Source organism: Panthera uncia, chromosome C2, assembly GCF_023721935.1.
Source record: "Panthera uncia isolate 11264 chromosome C2, Puncia_PCG_1.0, whole genome shotgun sequence".
NCBI classification, from domain to species: Eukaryota; Metazoa; Chordata; class Mammalia; order Carnivora; family Felidae; genus Panthera; species Panthera uncia.
Window position 1 is genome coordinate 44668119 of NC_064810.1, and position 21985 is coordinate 44690103.

The window sequence follows — 21985 nt, forward strand, 5'->3', positions numbered from 1 at the left end:
AGCTGGGCCACATGCCCATCTTTGGTATAATTGTGTCCAGGTGGGTGGGACGCTCTGGCCAGACTATGTCACATACCTCCCCCTCTGGAAGGAGAAAAACTTACAAGAATAGCTTGGAACAAACAAGGGACATTTCCCAAAAGGAAAACAACAAAGAAGTAATTAGTGTTCACTTCATGGATTTTTTAAAAAATCTCTAGAAAATTAATTTGTTTGGTCTTGATAGTTATGAGCATAACTCTATGCTTGTGTGTATAATCTATATATAACAATAGGAGACACTATGAGATTTGCAGGGTGATTCACAACAGACTGAGAAGAAAAATATTTTAGGAAACCAAATACATTGCTAACAGCAACAAACTAGTATACCTATGATTATGCTGTTTATTAACTATAATTTTTATTTTTTTAATAGCTGCTTGTAAACGGAGCTAATAAGTGGACCTTTTTGCTATTTAAATTTGTACTTAAACAAAATCAAAAATATAAAGAGTAAAAACAAATCATAACTTGCCATTTAAAAAAAAACTTTGTTAAACATAATGTGATTTTTCTTCTGCCATCCAGTTCCATCTCCTAGAGTTAATCCCTGTTAATAATCCAGAGATCATCTTCCTAAATTTTCTATACATGTATATAGAAGCATCTGTGTCTGTACCTCTCTATATACAGTTTTATTCACTGGAATCATGCTATACAAATTAGTTTCAATATTTTTTTTTTAATTAGGCATTCTATTGTTGAACATTTGGTTTGGCTATGAGTAACTTAACAGCTATAATCATGGTAGTTTAAGTAATATATAAATTTCTTCCTCACATGAGTCTAGATAGACAGTACAGAGCTTTTTAGAGGGTCCATGATCATTTGAGATCAGTTTCTTTCTATCTCATTTTCCACTCCCCACTGCATAGGACTTCAATCTTCCTGTTATGGTTCTGCCCTAGTTCTACCTGTCCTGGCCATCTCTAGCCAGCAGGAAGGAGGATGCTGCTTGCTAGTCACATTAAGAACATTCTGCAAAAGTTGTGTTGAGAACAGCTGCAAGGGAGGCTGGGAAATGCAGTCCCTATCTTAGTGATATTGTTATCTGTATTAATAATGCCATCTTATTTTCTGTATTTTCTGATATTTTGACATATGGGACTTGCTGATCCTAAAGAAACTGCCCCTCCAAGGCAATCAATTCCTAGAGAGGGTAGAGGACTCATTCACAAGTGGCCCTTTCATATGCAAACAAATCAATCCAAAACCTGTACACACACACCCCCACACCCGCCACCTTCTTTATTGAACTCTCCCATCCCAAACTATTATTCCCTGGTCCTAACTATCCTAGAGCCAAGTATCAGACAACTAGGCTCAGCCCCTATACCCTGAAGCCCCAGAAAGTATTTCAACTAGTCAACTGTAAACTCGCTTGATCAGCTTACATTACCTTGCTCATTCCTTCCTGCTAAAATCCCAGGTAAGGCTCTCATCCACATTTTCCCCTCACTCTTGTTACCTCCTGACCAACCATGGTGCTTCTCATGTGGCCCTGTGTGGTGTGTGATGTTTCCTGTTTCTAGTAGGGATGTTTGAATATAAAAACTCATTCCTGTATGACTATCATTGTCAGTCTGTCTTACCATACCTGATCAAAACAAATCCTGGATACATTTTAAAGCATTACCAGATAGTGTTGAATGCTGCACACTACTAAAATCACAGAATTAAAACCCTTTAGAGGGATAAATTTTATGGTATGTGAATTAGCTTTCAATAAAAAATAAATTAATTTAAAAAAATGGGCTTTTCCACAGTAGAAAAATGAAATAATAGGTGTTGGGGCATGATAGCCATGCTACAATATTATGTTCCAGATTAGCACATATAAATATCCCTCTTTTTCATGTCTGCCTTAAGTTATATGGTTATATTATATTTTATTTAACATTTCACTTAACAGTAAACATTTAGATTGCTTCCGGTTTTTTTTATAAACTGTGCTATAATTTGGATCCGCATTATGCTTTTATTATCATAGGATAGATTCCTAGAGTTGTAATTCTTAAGTCAAGTGTGGGTGATACTATTTTAAAATAGATACTGCAAGGGCGCTTGGGTGGCTCAGTCGGTTAAGTGTCCGACTTCAGATCAGGTCATGATTTGACGGTTCGTGAGTTTGAGCCCTGCATTGGGTTCTGTGCTGATAGCTCAGAGCCTGGAACCTGCTTCAGATTCTGTGTCTCCCTCTCTCTCTGCCCCTCCCCTGCTTGTGCTCTCTCTATCTCTCTCAAAAATAAATAAACATTTAAAAAAATTTTAAATAGATACTGCAAATTACTTTCCAAAATATTGTGCAAATTTAGAATCCTCTTAAAAGAATGAATGCTCATTGGTTTTTATTTAATTCTACCAATTATTCATCTTTAATAAAATTTTTACCAATCTGATCATAAAACACCTCATTATTGTTTTAATTTGCATCTTCAACTATATATGTTAATTTTATGCATTATAAAAAACTATATATGCATTATTTTTACCTTTATATTATTTCATATATTGTATATTTTATAGAATATATAATTATATATTTATATTGTATATTATGTTTTTATAATGCATAATTTCTTATGCATTATTTAAAAACTATATATGCATTATTTTTTATGTTTAGTGACCATTTTCATCTCTTTCTCTGACAATTGCCTATTCATATCCCTAACTCTTTATTAACCTGGAGTATGTAACTCATTATTAATGAGAGACATTGATGTTAACTTCCTGTCTCTATCTGGAAAGGTATAAGATAGTCTCTTCATCTTACATGACTCCAAGATATATCCAGGAATATGTCTTCTTTACATACATCTTGATTGGCTCTCATGTGCTTCAAGAACTGTAAATTCACTTTTTCTCCACTTCAGGGTAGTTCTCTTCAGTTGTTTCTTTGAAAATTGCTTCTCCTCAATTTTTTCACTCCTGCTGGAACTCACAGAACATGCACACTTAATATCCTGAGTCTGTCCTCCTTCATATTTCATATCTTAAGTCAAGATCTTCCATTCTCCTGTGATCTTAAGATCTTTTAAAAATGAGTATTGAATTTTCAGTAGTGTCCTCCTTTTTTCCAATTTCTCTGGTGCATTTTCCTTTCGCTTTTTAAAATCTTACTTATTATCTCAAGAATTCTCAGTGCACATGTACAATGACTCTTCTATTTCATCAACTGTAGCTGCTGTAGATGACCCACCTGCTCTGGTTGTTCATCTTGGTCTCCTTTGTTCAACTCCACCTACCTATTCTTTACCGATTCATGGCAGAGAAGTGGTTCCCTCAGCACAAGTACAGGGAGAGACATAGTAGATTTGGCAATTAATAAGATATTAATCGATTTTCTCTCCCAGTGTAGAGTTTATCTACTGAAGCTTAGGAGAGGACAGAAGAAGAGAGACCACTTGAATTGTCGGAGGGTGATACAGCTGAGATGAGAGGCTTTTCCAGCTGGCTGAAGGCATCTCCAGCCTGAATGGCAGGCTGTTCTCACAGCCATAGGCAGCTAACTGCCTGTCTTTGGATAAGGGGATCCACTCAGCTAGTGTCTCCCACAGACAGTTTCAAGATTGGTAGCCTTCACCTCAGGTTCTTTAGAGAGCTGAGCCTTTTACTAGGCCACTGGCTACTTTTCATTCAATCAATGAGTAAATTGTAGACATTGCTGTTTCCCCCTCACATGTGTTTTTTTTCCTGTCTCTCCCAGTGTCATGGCTGTTTGTCTTTCGTCCTCTTTCCTGTTTTCCATTGCCTTCCGTTATTCTTCTGTCTGCTTCATACATAGTATATATTGCCAGCATATACAGGTACAGGCAACATTAATGTATCCTAGAAAAGACAAATGGAAGTAAAATAATACTTTAAAAGGCTTTGATAAAAATATATCTAAGCCTTTAATCAGAACCATATAAAAAATAATCAGAACCATATAAAAAAGAGGGTTACAGGTGCTGGTAGACTTTTTTGTTACTGTTTCATACCATTTTGAAGTACTTGTAGTTTTAACTTTATGCTTGTCATGCTTCATAATAATAATGACAATTCTATTATATAGGTTTTATAATTATAAAATATTATATTACTTACTTAAATATCATATTAAACATTTAGATATTATATTAATTACAAAATATTATATTGTATATAAAATATTACAGTTAATTTTTTCACAGTAAAATTTAAATTGATTGCTAAAATTATACATTCTGAATGCTGAGTATATGATCCAGTATTTTTTTTCTTATGAATACTTTGTTTACTGTAAGGAAATAAAACGAACACTAAAAATAGCATATTCACAAAAATGGGCCATAAAGCCAATTTAACTAAAAGGCAAATTTTTCAGATTGTTCTCAGTACGTCCAGGCCCAGTACATTGCTGCATGGTGCATGGTTGGCATTTAAAGAAAGATTCAACAGATAAAAACTGCAAGTCCTGTTAAGTGTTAGAACCCATGATACATAAGTCATGACAAAAATTGCTATCCAACTTTTTCTTTTCCCAAAAAGAAAATAATTCATACATAATGGATCATGTAAAAGAAAAAAAAGGAAGAAGAAAATAGTAACATTTTGTTGAATTTGATCAATACATAGAATTACTATTAAATGTGCAAAGATCTCTGAAGCTAATGTCAAACCTGAAAAATCTGTCAGCAGCTGTTACACCCTTTAAGACCAATTGCTGCATAATCAGAGGTCATACAAGAATGAAAGCTTAGGCATGGTCCAGGTAAACGTCTGGCATATACAGACCTTCAAGGCAGAAAAAAATATCATTCCCAATGTCAGAAAAGAGAGTAGAAAAAGGAAGATAGAGGACTCCCATCAGCATAGAGGTGATATCAGTGATATCCAATCCATATACCAAGACAGAAGTGGTTTACAGAGAGTAATAAAGACCAGAAGAGAGCCTAAGGAGTCTCCTGCTAAAATTCATTTTTTTTAAAAAAGAAAATTTTGTTTCACAAGGGCCTGAAGAAATCAATTGAATAAATATCAAAAGGAATCTGAGCAGTCAGGAACAGCTCCTTGAAGTCCCCTACATTAATCAGATGCCATGATTTATAAAGTCCATTATAAATATCCAAGGAAAATTAGCTTACGGAAAAAAAAAAATCAAGTAATTGTGCATTTGTAGCAATATTAACAATCTTATTCTTACAGGTGATTATTATCTCTAATTACATCTTTTAAAGAGAGAGGAATATGTGTAATGGAATAACTATGTGTATGATTTATAAATTCTGAGAGAAAGTTTTTAAATTCTGCTTTCTAAATAACTCTAACTTCTTAAAATCATACTAAGTAAGCTCTGATGGTAACTAAGTATCAGAATGTAACTTGAATGTATTAGATATTAATATAGTAAAATATCAGAATTTACACATTATGAATACAAATATACATTCACACATGTTTATTAAGATTTTAAAATTTTCAAGGTCTTGCCCCTGGAAGACATCATAAAGATAGGAAGAGCCTTTATAGAATTTATCAATCCTACCAGAAGACAGTTTCAGTGCTTACTCTATGTAGCCAAACCTCCTCGATTTCAGTGAGAAACCTGAAACTATAAAGAATGAATCTGCTAAAAGTCACATACTTAGTTATTACTAAAGTTAGGATTATATTGGACAATGATGACTTGAAGTCAGTTTTATATGTTGATTATTCAAATTTATTTGTAAAATCAAGGCAGCTTTTGTAAGAAGTCACAGAAATCCAAGTCATATTGTCTTTTTTTTTTAAACCCGTAGAGGAAAAGATTTATTCATATATTTGGTTACCTTAAAATCAAGAACTTCTGTTCATTAGTAGACATGATAAACAGAATAAAAGACAAGTCATATTGTCTTAATCCAAAGAGGTTATGTTGACTCTTGTAACTAGAAATCTAGGATCTTTTAGCTGCAGGTATGGCTGGATCTAGAATTAAAAACAAAAGTTGCTTTCAATCTATTGGCTATGCTTTATTCTATAATGGCTTCACTCTCTGGGTGAACTGTCGCCATGTGACAGCCCACTGTATTTTGATGTTAATCCCCTACCTACTTCAATTCCAATGAATAGTTGCCTTTATTCCCTGTTCTCTGTAACAACATCCTGGAATGAGCGTCATTGATCTGACATGCTATAGGCTTATCTCTGGAGCTCAACTGGAATGGAGGGGTGGCTTGAAACTTCACCACTGCAGAATAGAAACTAGATGAAATTAGAGAAAGCAAAGGTTGTTTTTAAGGAAAGTCAGTGTGTTCTTCTAAGACCCAAAGAAAATGGATTGCAGGCAAGCAAAAGCAGATGTCTACTATATTCAATTGGGTTCATTTTTTATTCTGAAGATGACATCACATCTGGCACACTTAATATTATAGTGTTATGGAAAGAGCATTGGGAATAAAGGCAGAAAGGTCTAATTGTATGACCTTGAGTAGGTTGACAAGCCTTTCTGAGTTTACTTTCTTCATATGTAAGTTATTAAAAATACATTCATCACCACTAAATTCTACTCCCGAAACCAATACTACACTATATGTTAATAAACTGGAATTTAAATTTAAAAAATACATTCATCATTGCAATTCTATAAATTATTTCATAAAGAAAAAAAAACTTGGTAAAAACGGCATATGTGCTAAAAATAAATTCAGTCCTGCTCTATTACACAACTTCCAAGGACATTGTTCATGCAGCATACGATAGAAGAAATCTAGCAATGTTGTCCATTAAATGGGGCTAATAATACATTCTTTACAGAGCGGTATGAAGATTTCATATGATAATGTGTGGCAGTGTCCAGTATAGTGATAGCCACTGTTATTGATTGAATTGTGTCCCCCAAAAAGACATGTTCATGTCCTCTCTGACTGTACTTCAGTATGTGACCTTATTTGGAAGTAGAATGGTGATAGATGTAATTAGTTAAGATGAGATCATAATGGAGTAAGGTAGGCCCTTAATCTAATATGACTGGTGTCCTTATAAGAAGAGGAGAGAAGACATACAGGGAGGAGTATGCCATGTGAAGACACAGAGACACATAGGGAGAAGACAGCCATGTGAAAACAGAAATAGAGAGTGGAGTGATGTATTTTACCAGCCAAGGAACAGTAAAGATTGACAATGGTCTCCAGCAGATAGAAGCATGGAACAAATTCTCCCTTAGAGCTCTTAGTAGGAATCAATGGGACCAGCACCCTGATTTCGGGCTTCTAGCCTCCAGAACTATGTGAGAATAAACTTCCCTTGGTGTAAACCATCCAGCTCATGCTATTCTTTGTATCATCTGTAAGAAACAGCCACATTGGAGTCAGTCAGGATTAAACTTGAACTTATTTTATTTTAATGTTTTTGAAATATAGTATTACTTACCTATTTTAAGTCTTTTGATATTTTGAAAATAATATTTAACAACCATTTTATTAGTGTTGGGCATCTCATTATATCTTTATAACACTAGCCATTTTGCCTATTCCTTCCTAGAAAGCCTGTCTTGTCCTGCTCAATTCCCTTTCTCTCCCAGCTCTCCTCCTACTCCTCTGACTAGCTATTCTCTGGCTTTATCATGTCCTCCTCTTCCTCTGCCCTTAAGGTTTGTGGAGACCAATATTTGACCCCCAACCTTCTTTTTACTGTGCTCATCCTGACCATTCATGCATTACCAAATTCAGTCATAGCCAGCACCACTCCCCCGAGCTCCAAATATGCAATGGCTGGGTGCTCTTCTCCATCTGGATATCAAATACACCACTCAGAATATGTCCAAAACAGAAGTCATGATCTTTCTTGCTTCTCCTTCATCATAAATCCAGGATGCATCACAGATTGCCCCTTTCTCTTACTCTTCACATCTAATCCAGATCCACATTCTCTTGCTTCTTAAATCTATCTCCCTCAGTTCATCTTCATTACTAACTTTATTAAGTTCTCTCATCATTTCTTTTCTAAATTAACATGGGACGCCTGGTGGCTCAGTCAGTTAAGCATCCAACTTCAGCTCAGGTCATGATCTCACAGTCCGGTCTGTGGCTTCGAGCCCCACATCGGGCTCTGTGCTGACAGCTCGGAGCCTAGAGTGTGCTTCAGATTCTGTGTCTCCCTCTCTCTCTCTCTCTGCCCCTCCCCTGCTCACGCTCTGTCTCTCTCTCTCTCAAAAATAAATAAACATTAATTTTTTTAAAAAAAGAGAGAATCACATAACTTTTATCTCTTGCCTCCATTTTTGCCATTCTCCACCTCATTCTACCCAGAGCTGCAGGAGTGATCTTTATAAAATGCAAAACAGATAAAATTCTCCCCTGCTTAAAAGTTTTCAAGTTTACTCACAGTTTAATATAGAAAGTTCAAGTTTTTTAGCACAGTATTCAAGTCCTCTATTGATCTGGCACTTGCTTCCTCTCTCAGATCATTTTGATAATTGCTGTACATGTTCCAGCTCCATTCAATCACTTAAAGTGCTCAGAGAGCACCATACTCCCTAGAGCAGCTCCTTCTGCCTGGAATGTTCCTCTCTTCTTTCTTAGTATCACTTTTCCTTTTTAGGTTCAAATCAAGGCGTCCCTACTTCCTATAGAGTCATGACTTCCTTTTTCCCCTACTGTGCCCTCCTCAAATATCTAACTTGGCATCTAAAATGCTGTGTTACCCTTATTATTTTACATACACTTATCTCTCTCATCAGGTTGCTTATATTTCCTGTTCTGTCACTTATTTAGGTGACTTTGAACAAGTTTATTTCTCTGCCAAAAGAAAAAAAAAAAGGATGTAGTCGTTCTTTTTTCATTGGATTGTTAGGAAGATTAACTGAATATATATTTATATTATTAAGAATGTATTTGTGAATATTAAGAACATAGTAAATGTTATATACATTGATAAAAATACTTCTCATGACAAAAGATTAGAGCAAGACTTCTGTTTTAATTGGAAAGAATTCTTATTCTTGCATCAGCATATATTGAAAACACTGAACTTATTATAAACATTATTTCTGTAGCTACTGGTACTTTCCAATATGCATGTAAAAATATACCCACTTATATAAAATAACAGAGTTCCTTCTTTCCTGTTGCATGTTGAGCAAATGCTTGCTGTGATCAACCATCACCCTCTCACGGCTTTTCTCTGTACAAGGATGCAGAACCAGAGGGGCATTATGTATGTCACCATGGCTTTTGTTGAATCAAACCCTGTTGAATTCTATATGAAAGAAACTCTTTTACTGTGAAGTATCCACTGGCACGATTACTGGGTTGCACTACTAACATGTTACCCAGCTGCCAACAGCAATTTTATGGTTGAAGTCCATGTAAGTAGAGTAAAAAAAATACATGAAAATGAAATAAAATTGTGATACAAATACAAATGTGAAGGAGTCATAGAAGTGAGTGGTCAGGAGAATATTATGGAGGAAAAAGGCCATGAATTGGGAGGATAAAGGTGCCTGGGATTCAAACAAGCAAAAAGATCATATGCCAGGGATGCTAGGTCAGGGGAGCAGTATGAGCAAAGGCACAAAGACAAGAAGAGCATTTCTGTATTTCGGAGATAGGGAGCATCTCAGTCTGCCTTAAGCATTAGGTTTACATGATGAGGTATTAGGGTATAAATCCAAAAGATATGTTAAATCATATTATGGAAAGCCTTAAATACTAAACCATACTATTTTAACCCTACTGAAAATGAAATAGAAAGTTTTTAATACTAGAAAGGTTTTTTTGAATGTTAGAAAGTCTTGAAGAATAGAAAGATGACAAGTCTTCCTGAAGGGGTGGTGTACAAAATGGCTAGAATAAGCTAGAGGTTAAATTCCGGCCAGAGTGCAAGGAAATAATATCCTTCTACAAGCAACTGTAGAGTCCAGAAGCCAGAATGTGGCAACAAAGAAGTCATCTTCAGATTCTGTTAAGAACCGAGAAAGGTCAGACTGAAATAGTTCACATAGAGAGTCAGGGAAAAACAGTTTGAAACTCAAAGCCCAAATTCAGGGGTAGAGTCCCAGATGAATGGAATTGCACATGGTGGGCAGAGCCCAGGTCAGATTCTGTTGTCACATAGAAACACGTCACATGTATCACAGTAGGGAGTTGTCATCTGGGGCAGCAGTCTCAGTAGTTACAAAATACTGCTCCCAGGGTAGCCCAGGAACTTAATAAACCCAAATAGGGAAAGAGTAGAAGCAGAGGGACCAATTAGCAGCCTATTGCAATAGTCACAATTAAGGGTAGTAAGGGCCAGAGGTAAAATGGTAGAAATGGGATTATAGGGGTTGACACAAAGAAGATTCAAGAGGAAAACACTCCTTTTTTAAAAAGTTCTAGAGTTAAAATATCGTCTTTTGAAACAATCGCTTATGTCAGGTAATTTCTCCAAAACGTAAGTGCTAATTGATAGATTCTAAAGCTGAGTTGTGAGTTAAATTCTTGTACTTTTAGAGAAGTCACTCTCTCAGTGACCTGGCTACTGCATTATCATCTCAAATGCCATTTTTTCTTATTATTTCATTATGATGTAACCTTCAAAGGACAAAAATTACATGTAAGTAATAAATCTTATTTCCCTAAGACAAAAGAAAGTCTGCCTTGCAACTTGAAACTCTTTTCTCTATTTCACACTACACAACATACATTAGACCCTAATTTTTCTGTTACTTTGACTCCCCATGAACTTGCCATTAAATAGCTTTTAATTGAGATCGAACAATAAGAACCTACAAAGAAGTGAATTCTCAGTTCACCAAAGACTAATTGCCAAGCCCTGCAGTGTTTATAAGCATCAAGGTCAATGTGAAATGTAGAAGGTCAATGAAACTTGCTTATAAAAGAGCTCTGGACTCAAGACCAACACTGCAATGTGTAGCAAATTAGCAGCATTTCAGTATACCTCTGCTGCCACTTTCTGTTCATAAAACCATAAGGTTATTTTAATCCAGTTTTACTTTTTTCCTTTAGTCAGCATTTTATCCATATATGCAAACTATCCTTTTAATCTTGGCAGTTTATCTAAAGTAGAAGCTTTCTTGGACCAAAAAATCTATATGGTTCTGATTAATGCTTATGTGATCTTAAACAGTAATCCCTTAGTTGCTCCTTTTTTCCTGTTTTGTGTTTTATGTGATATTTTAACATACTTGTTGAGTTATAAGGCACTCACGGTAATATAAGACCTTAGCTAGGTAACAGAATCATAGTAAATTATACACCACATGGTTCTTGGCCTTCTGGTTCCCAGATTTTAAATCCAAGGGCAGAATGAATGTATAAGACTTTTTTAAAAAATTAATTTAGGATTCCTTTGTGTTGTTACATAGCTGGCTCATGAGTGACCAATTTAATCTGAAACAATTTCTCATTTGCCTGTTGATTGCCTGCTATGTGCCAGATACCATGCTGCACATTTCTCATACATAGTTTAACAAATCCTCACAAACACTACAAAGCTAATTTTTGTTTTCTCCATTTCTCAAATAAAGAGCTTAATTCAAGGATGGTAAGTAACTTGTGCAGTATCATACAGCTTGTAGGTGTCAAAGTCAAGCTGTGATCCATGTCTGTCTGACCCTAAAGCTTATGCCCCTTCATTATGTTAGATGAAATCTTCTGCTTTCTGCCCACACCTTCATAACAAAATGCATATAGATTATATTGCACCTCTAGATGTAGGACACTGCTGAATTAAGTAAAAGACAAAATAACAGCCAAATTTCTTAGTAAAGAATAATTCCAAACTCACGGCCTTTTAATAACAACTTTGTCTATTTTGAATAACTCTGCCTCCCAGTGACGTAGTTTAGAAATTGTTGGGGACACCTGGGCGGCTCAATCAGTTAAGCATCTGACTTTAGCTCAGGTCATGGTATTGCAGTTCATGGGTTTGGGCCCTGCGTCCGACTCTGTGCTGACAGCTCAGAGCCTGAAGTCAGCTTTGGATTCTGTGTCACCTTCTCTCTCTGCCTATCCTCTGCTTGTTCTCTCTCTCTCTCTCTCTCTCTCTCTCTCTCTCTCTCAATCTCTCTCTCTCTCCCTCCCTCTCCCTCTCTCTCTCAAAAATACATAAACATTAAAAAAAAAAGAAATTGTTGGACTAGGGCACCTAAGTAGCTCAGTCAGTTGAGCATCCAACTCTTGATTTCGTCTCAGGTCATGATCTCAAGGTTTGTGTGTTTGAGCCCCACATTGGGCTCTGTGCTGACGGTGTGGAGCCTGGTTGCCATCTTTGCTTCTCTCTCTGCCATCTTTTCTCTCTCTCTTTCTCTCTCTCAAAATTAAATAAATAAACACTAAAAAAGAAATAAATAAATTTTGAAAATATGTAAAGGGTAGAAAGGGTAATAATATTCTTCTTACTCGCATACAAGGAATTCATGATGCCTGACAAGGGCCAAAACAAGCAAGAGCTTAAAAGAATAAATATGAAACAGTGTGCTTTCATATTATATTAAGTAGAGTAAGGCTTTAATGCTGGTCAACTGAAAAATGCCAGTGAATTTTTGTTGGCCACGAGTTCAATAATAGATTACAGTGTGACATGGCTATTTCCAAAAAGCTAACTACATTTTTGGTTCCATTGATATCATTGGGAAAAGGACCATTCTGAATGACTGAAGGATTCCTCTAATAGTCTATATCTGGTGTACTGTGATCAGTTCCAGATAACGTATTTTAAAGGCAATATTGACCAAGTATATTTTTTCCAACAGTAGGGTAACTAAGGTAGTGTGACTTAAAATAAGTGTCTAATAGATCAAGATATGTTTATCCTACAGTCAAAATGTAGTAAGAAAATGTAAGTGGCAATAATAGGATTCTCCAGATATGGTAAGTGTTGTTACATACAACTGTGAAAACCAACAGATGGAAGTTGCACGAAGGCAAATTTTGTATTGATTTTATATGAGTTCGGAAACCCCAACGATGAAACAAACTGACACAGAGCATAGTTACAGAGATGCAAACAGAACAGTAAAAGAATGTCCACAATGTTCAGGCTCTTCCCAATTCTAAGATACTTTGCCTAAATGATAGCCATGATATTTTAATATTATATCATTTATCAACCTATCATACAATGTGCACCAAATAACTTTTCACCCTCTTTTATTTAAACAACTTAGAAGAAGGTATTTAATTGCTTTGAGAAGAACTGTAGGTTTCTCTCAGAGAAATCCAAATTGCATTATCAAGTAGAGAAATGGTTTTAATAATTTATCCTAAAGGCTAAATTTATAGAGTCATTCAATCAACAAACATATATTGAGCAGTTAATAGGATTCTAATACAAATAATGTTCCATCTGTACTCCCAAAGAGTATATAAGTCTAGTAGAAGTGACGAGAGATGTGGAGGATTGATACTTGAGTGCAATAATAGGTAATGGACGAGTGCATGAGGTTCAGGCTAAGCACATTAGATACATCTAAAGAAGAATGAGAATAAAAGAAACTTTCTTAGAGGAATTAACACTTAAGCAGAGTCTTGAAGAACGAGTAAGAATTAATTTGGTTAGAAGGGTGAGGAAAGGATATATTATTAGCAGAAAGAACATGTAGGAAGAAGCTAGAAATGTGAAACAGGTTAATAGGTTTATAAGCCTACAAGCATTTCCTTACTCTGGGAGCAAAGGGTTATTAGATTAAAGCAATTTTGGGACATGTGGCCAGAGAGATTGACAAGTTGAAAAACAATGGATAAAGAGAAAAACTGCAATATTTATTAAGCAAATGATTAGTATGGAAATTAGATGATGAGTTCCTACAAATCACTTTTAAAAGACTCCATTATATAAAATGGAGCAAAAATATGAGTAGCCAATTTGCATAAAAACAAATATGATTAGTAAAAATAAGAAAATGTATTTAATCTCACTATTACCCAAGATATGCAAATTAATACCAAAAATTTAAATAGTTTTTACCTAATTAGCAAAAGATTGATAATACCACTGCTAGGGAGGGGATGAGAAAATAAGAACATACTTGTCACTCACTATTGGTAGGAGTATAAATTGACACAATTGACAGACTTCTTGTGGACTATTTGAAAGTATTTATCATATTTTAAAATTAACATATTGTTCAACTCATAAACCCTACAATGATGTAACTATTCTGGATATACACACAATAACCCAAATACCAAGAAGGAGATGGTTAGATAAATTATTGCTTATTTGTCCTAGTGAATATTATGATGCAATTAAAAAGGAGGTAGACCAATATCAAGGAGGGTCTCCAAGACATGTAATCAAGTTTAAACATAAAGAAGCATATTTACATATCTATTTTTATAAACATACATAGCATACAAAAACATCTGAGAGTGCACACATCAAAATGATAGCAGTAAAAGGCAGGGATTAAATGAACAATAAAAGGGAATTTTCACTGTTCCAAAGTGTTTAAATTTTAATAAGAATATCTTTGTGCATTACAGTGTAATTTAAATTATAAGCATTATTCTTAAATCTGTGGGGAGCTTTTAAAAGGTTTAAGCAGGGAAATCACATAAACACATTTGCATCTTGGTAATGCCTTCCTGCCAGCTGATGTAAGGGCAATTGGGGGGACGCTAACCTGAAGATAGGGAAGTCAATTAACAAATGGCTCCAGTGGTCCCGAGTAAAAGTAATGGTGGACTTAAAGAAGTTTTACAGTTGTGTTAAAGATGCAAGAAGGAGATGACTGACAACAATATTTTCTACATGGAATCCATAGAACACTGCACCTTAGGATGACAAATGTGAGAGAGGTCTAAATGATCCTCCAGTTTCCAACTTAGCAATTAGCTGAATGGTCAAGTCCATTCACTAAGTGAAAGGATACAGGGTGTGTGTGTGTGTGTGTGTGTGTGTGTGTGTGTGTGTGTATGTATGTATGTTGGAGAAAGAATTATAGGAATTATGATCTTTAGATCCTTGCTATCCTGAGGAATGGGGGAGTTTGAATAGGAAGGCTATCTCAAAAGAGATTTTCTGTGAAATCTTTTTTTTCCTAGAGAAAATACCCATCCTATATAGAATGTGTCAATGACAAATGAGTTCCATCAAAATGTATTAGGTTTCTATGTTGCATACCTGAAACTAATAATGTATGTTAATTATACTTCTGTAAAAAAAATTGTTTTGTATCCTCTAGATAAATTATAAATACACATCATAAAATTGTCCAAAAAATGTATTAGATTTCTATAAAGCTTCAAGAAGTTTACACATTCCACAAAAGTTATTCAGTAAATGTTTCACTTGAGTAATCACAGAACAGCTACATCTACCTATGATGTTCGTAGTATCAGTGGGAGACAAACAGTGTATTGATCTCACCCCCTAGAGAGTTGTACCCTTCAAACATTCCCTCCATTCCACTCACCAACCAGCCTGACCAGCTGACATTCAGGTGGAGGCACAAAGTTTGGGGAAGTCTTCTGTCAGAATGGCTTAAGTATACCCTGACATATAAATCTTGACAAGCTTGGGTTCTTTTTGGGTCAGCAATATTTTCTGTCCTCAGGTTGATCCCAAAGTTACAGAAGTGGAAGAAGAATTCAACTGAGGCAGACTACTTGTTTTTCTAAATTCAAAGCATACCATCTTTATTTTATGTATGCACTTTATTTTATGGTTGAAAGGTAAAAATAAAAACTCATTCATGTACAAAACTATGGCATTAAAACTAGATTAGAAATGACTTGTGGGGTGCTTGCATTTATTAATCAGAATTAATTCTTGTCAAAAGTAAAAGGTTTATATCTAAAAATGGTAGAAAATATATGATAAGATTCATCTGGTCATTTATCAGTTTTTAAGTGTTAAGGATACAGTGAACAAGATCATAGGATATTGGCCTCATAGAAATTAGCTAATGGTGGAGATGTACAAGAATAGTCTAGAATAGCCAAAATGAAGAATAGTCTAGAATAGCCAAAATGATAATTATTAAGGCTGTTTCATATTCAAAGAGATAAAGCAATCATAGGATATTGGTACAGTTAATTCAGGAACCAGGCATGTTAAAGGAGGCAAATCAAAAATCAGTTTAAGATTAGATTCTGTTGGGAGTAACAGAAAATTCCAAATAACAGTGGGTTAAAAGAATAAAAATTATTTCTTTCATACGTAAGCAACATTCAGAGCAATCTATGGCTAATAGGAGGGCTTCATGATTTTCAAAGACGCAGGCGTCATCCTTGAGTGGGCTGTCTTTAGCACACTGCCTAGGATGGATGCTTACATCCCATGATTTCAGAAAGAGGAAACGGTAAACATGGTCTATTTCTCCTTTTAGGGACACATACACTTACTTGATCACATACAACTTAATCAAATAACCTCATCTGGATGCATAAGAAAGCTGGAAAAAATATGGTCTTTATTCTGGCCAGCTATGTCCCAGCTAAAAATCAAGGAATCTGAAAGTACGAAAAAGGAGGAAAGAGATATTTACGGGCCACTGTCAATCTTGGCCACCATGAGGTCAGAGCATGACTAGGGATGTAGAACTTTACTCCAACATTAAGAATAAACCAACGTTGTTCCATTTGTGAACGTCCAGCATATAAGAGGCTGATTAGGTTGTAAAAGTTCTTTCAGATGGGGTATCTTCACCTAGTGATTATTCTTATGGTTTTTTCATGATATACATTTTATAAATTTAAAAAATCTGAGGAAACTCTACTTTTTTGTCTCATTAAAGACTGAATATTTGAAAGTCTCACATTTGTTCATTGTATGAGATTGCGCTTAAAGTCTGGTGAATCAGTACTTTATAAACACACTCACACATACACACACAAACATGCAACTTTATCTTTATGCAACAATTTTCTTTGATCTATATATGTCATTTACCCAAAAATCTATCTCCTTTTCATTGTTTATTTCTTGACAAGCCTATTCCACTATCTATTATTTATCTTTGCCAGCACTTCTTTTCTATAAATACAGTTTGCTAGATTATACCTACATCTGTACTTAAATACGAACTTTCTGGGACTCTTTCCAAACTAAGAGTTTGTGATTACAGTTAAGCAGTGAAATTGTCACTTGCTTTTTCCTTTCTTGGAAGTACTCCATCTTCTTAGGTCACTGCCATCTAGTACTGCGAAAATGTGATTTGAAAAGCAAGTTTAAATAGAGCTTTCTAATTAGGCTGCATTCATTTATATTTTCCCAAACCTGCACCCAGGTTACCCTAAAGTTATATGCACCCAATTAAAGAATATTCAATTTGAGATCTATATGCCTTTGAGTATGAATGGGGTAACTCTCCATGACTGAGCTTGATCCAACTGCTCATTCAGCTGAAGTGAATTAAGTCTTCTAGGGCACCAGGGTGCCATTTAGGAAATTACCTCTGCCAGCACACTAAAATTACCTCACGTGGGTGAGCAGCATTCTTCCAGGGAGTAGTTTCATCACCCCACTTCTCCACTGGCCCAACCTTATTGACGCTAAAGGGTGATTCATATGACACAATATTTACCTATGGCTCAGACAATAACAACGGCCTGCTCCATTTAAGAGCACATGTGCCAGTATTTAAAGGGTAAATGAGAGAGCCATTTTGTTTGGATTTTTTTTAGAAATCAGATATAAACAAAAGTGCATCATTGTTCCCTAAACTCTGAAACTATAAAATGTGGTGATAAACTCATCACTATATAATAATTCAGCTCCTTAAAAGTATCAATAAACAAACATCTTTTTTCTCTATTAACACAACATGTACACAAAATGAGTCTATTTAAGTAGCAATAAAATTGAATGTAATACTTTGAAAGCAGTAAGTTTTTATTTTTCACTTACAAATATAAATGTCCTTTTAATTTTAACTCACTCCAGTACATCTCTTAGATAGTACTTCTCTCTACTCCAGACATTTATTGGTTCCTCTTTTGAAAACTAACATCCAGAGCATAAAATAGTTTTTGTGGTGCCATAATTTGTTAAATAATGCTTTTGAAAGTGGCTGGGTGCCCAAAGAGTCCATGCAGAAATAAAATGCACTCAAACTGCTTCCAAATGTTTTCCTTTCCAGATATATCATGTCAGAAGCTGCCATTCCTCTCACACTGTCGCTATATCCAAGAAGCTATAATCATGCACCACCACGAGAATACCTTAGCAAACTACCCAAATTTACATCCAAGCCAATATTGAAAACATAATAAAAAAATGTGTATGCTAAGTGAACCAGTAATCTAATAATACAAGAGGCTGAAACTGCTTTGGAATTAGCTCTGAAAAATACATTGATCGGGGCATTTTCAACAGTGAACAACACCTGCTAGCTCCCTTTTTCTCACTTTCTCTCTTTATAAAATCCATGAATCTCCTTCAGCAATTCTCACAGAATAGGATGTACCTCGACCCTCATTTTGAACTCAGTCTAATGGCTGCCATGGATGACCTAATGGTCAGCAGTAGTGAAAATGGTGGCACAGCAAGGGGCTGGGAGATTGTCGGTGGAGGTATTATTTTAGGCAATCTGGACAGGCCCAGTTCATGTGGCTTAAGAGTAATAAAATCAGACTTCTTTGAGCCTGTTTCTATTTTTCTCCCTTATTACCAGCAATGAGTGTTACCTCAGATCAGACCTGGAAGTTAATATGGTTCCTAAAGGCACCAAGCTTAAAAATGGGAATGGCCTCAATAAAAATTAAAAGATACATAAAACTGAATAAGGCCTGACTCTCTTCAAGCCCATTTCACACTTATGATCATATTTAGACATAGATCCCAACACTGTTATTAGTTTGCTTCAGGCCACAGTTGAATTTGCTGGCTCAGATCTAGGAGAATTAGGCCCACAGAAAATGAATGGTGAGTCAGTCTCTCCCTCAGAGAACATCATCCTTAGTTCTGTGCTGCACATTTCTCTTGGGCTCAAGCAGTCAAGATTGCTCTGCCCTTGAAATCTTCTCTCTCTTTGTCCCTTAAATGCATAAATGAGAGGACACATATAGAATACTGAAAGAAATGAAGTGGAGGGTATGTATGAAGGCCCCTTGTCTGGCTGTTTGTGTCATTAAGTGTCCCCATCTGTCTGTCTGAGAATAAAGAGCATATGAGCTAGAGAGTATGGCTTTGCATGCCATAACACTTTTAATGACTCTATTTTTGACTAACCCACTAAACCAATTACATGGATTTTGTCATTCCACCCTCAGAAGCTGCTCTCAAAACCATCAGTAACATTGTCATGAGTCAGGGAGATGTGGATGTGCTTTATACTTCCTGTGTTTACCTTCACAACTGACCCTGTATGCAGCATACCATGCCCAGTTCTGTCAGAAATAAAAATACAAAAATGAGAAACTCTTCAAAGAACTTATTGTAAGCTGTGTCATGAACAGAAACAATTATACAGCAAGGAAAAATGTAAGTGAGAGAGGGAAAAGAGCCAAGAAAGGTCGGTAGAGGCCTTATGTGAGTGACTGCTTTGTATCAGATATTTTTTAAAACACTGTCTTGTATAATTGTCCTCATAAAAGACTGTTTTCTACATGTTACTGAAATGGGAATTGAGGCTCAGGGAGTTGAAGTGACTTGAATACAGTCATCCAGCAGGCTAGGGCACAGCAATGTCTTGAAACAGAGCCCCTCTGACTTCAGCACCTGTGTGCTTTCCATGGCAGCTTTACTGCCTCCTGAGGGAGCACAGAAGAGGGCAGATTATTCCAGCCGTGAGAAAACAGAAAGCCTCTTAAAAGAGATGGCACTTAATCAGGGCATTTAGAATGGGTCAGGCCAAGATAGGGCATTCTTACTTTGTGTTGGAAGGAGTGAGCCACACATTTAAGTAACAATGAAAATTCTTATGTGTTTGGAGTAAAAATTCAAGAATTTTTGAAACCATTTTTTTAACAAAAAATATCTTGGAGTGCCTGGGTTGCTCAGCGGTTGAGTGGCTGACTCTTGATTTCGGCTCAGGTCGTCATCCCAGGGTAATGGGATCAAGCCCCACATCGGGCTCCACACTGAGCATAGAGCCTGCTTGAGATTCTCTCCCCCTGACCCTCTCCCCTGCTTGCTTGCTCTCTCTATCTCTCTCTCTCTCAAAAAAAAATAATGTGGTAATCAACATGTGAACATTACACTTAGGTGATAAAATTTAGGTTGCAAATATAAGATAAACATCAAACAACACCATACTTTCAGTTTAACAGAAAGTATAACATTTATGGGGCACCTGGGTGGCTCGGTCAGTTGAGCGTCTGACTTCAGCTCAGGTCATGATCTTGAGGTTTATGGGTTCGAGCCCCGTGTCAGGCTCTGTGCTGACAGCTTGGAGCCTGGAGTCTGCTTCCGAGCCTGTGTCTCCCTCTCTGCCCTCTCCCCCACTCTCACTTTGTCTCACTCTGTCTCTCAAAAATAAATAAATGTAATTTTTTTTTTAAAAAGAAAGTATAACATTTATGACAGTCATGCTTAACACCTAGGTTAGTACAGAAATGGGCAGGGATGTCATAGAGGTATGCAAAGATTTAACAGTTCAAAAACCCTTAGCACTTCTCAGAAAATATGAATGGGAAATATGTAGCAAATATTTCTGTAATATGGTAGTTTCAGTCCATTAGTGATCAGTATGCATTTAAAGTAACTGTAGCTGTTTTTGAACATGGAAAACTAGATTCAAAGTAAGTCTTTGCTCAACAAGCTAATGATAGTATGAATCCCTTATATTTAAAAGTATAGTTTAAATTTGACAAGTTTAAAGTAAAGCATTTTTGTTTTTGTAGTAACTTTAAGATATTGACACTATGCTAATAAATAGGTACACTGCTGTGCAATTAATTCCATTACCATATTTTATATTTGTTGGTCATCATTAGCATAAATTTTATGCTTCAGAAGAAATAGATCAATCTAGCAAAATGGTGACAATTAATTTTCTTTTAAAGAGAGATTGACCAAATTTAAGGAAGAATTGATATCTCATTTCCAAATTACTGATACAAAATTACCAGAGAATATAGTTATATATTTTGACCAACATCCAATAATGTGCAAAAAAATTGCAAGATAGATGCATTTCCTGTTTAATTTCCAAAACTAAATAAAAGCTTCCTGACTGAAAGCATTTACATTTTTCACTCTCTAAAGTAAACATTAGAAAACAAAATACAAAAAAAAAAAATGATCTCTCAGCTTCTGAATAGCCCACTTAGTTACATAAAGTATTTTCCGTACCAACACTTTCTCAAATTCAAAAGATATTTACTTCCTAAGAATATGACAAAACAGTCTTCATTTCAAATCATTTGGTCCGTTTCCATGGCAACACTGCGGGATTCCTTGGCTACTGTAAGTTGCATTAGTTGACTATGGAATTTCTCAATTTGCGTCTTGATCTTGGTCTGTTCTATACACCAAACAAACTAAATCATTTGTTATTTAATTCACAAACTCCCATCAGAATGTCCATATTTGAGAACCACACGTGTCTTGATAGGACTGACAAGGTCAGGGCCAAGAGACTAAATTCCTTCCGAGTCTGGTACTGCAGCATCTTGAGCCCATGAAGGAATAGGAAAGGAGGCAAGGCCTGTACTGGAAGCAGTGCAACCTGGCCCACCTACCTCTGAAACCATACTTATTCTTTGGGTTTGAATTCGTCAGTAAGGAGAATGTGAAATTTTTTAATGAGGAATAACATGATCTGAATTGAAAGGACTCAAGGAGGTGTCCACCTAAGTGTCTACACCACGCAGGTAGGGACATGGAAGGAAATCCCACATGTTTACCTTGAGTGCAAATTGGCTGGAAAAGTGGACATGTCTTTGCCAACACCACACCTTTATGGTACTACTTCAGTCATACACTTACGGTATCAGAATTGATGTAAAGTCATCGGGGTCTTGATTAGTTTTGTTCTCTATTGGCTATTCTCAATTATTTTCAAGACTTACTGTGTTCCTTGATTATTTTCAAGACCAAATTCTCGAAA

General features: G+C 35.8%; 1 protein-coding gene and 1 pseudogene across 1 annotated transcript in view; one reads left to right on the forward strand and one right to left on the reverse strand.

Moving 5' to 3' along the window:
- EPHA6 (EPH receptor A6) overlaps nucleotides 1-21985 on the forward strand; it is an 867771-nt gene that overhangs the window by 685096 nt on the left and 160690 nt on the right. The gene's annotated exons all lie outside the window — the stretch shown is intronic.
- LOC125920619 (signal recognition particle 9 kDa protein-like) lies at nucleotides 21291-21547 on the reverse strand (annotated as a pseudogene).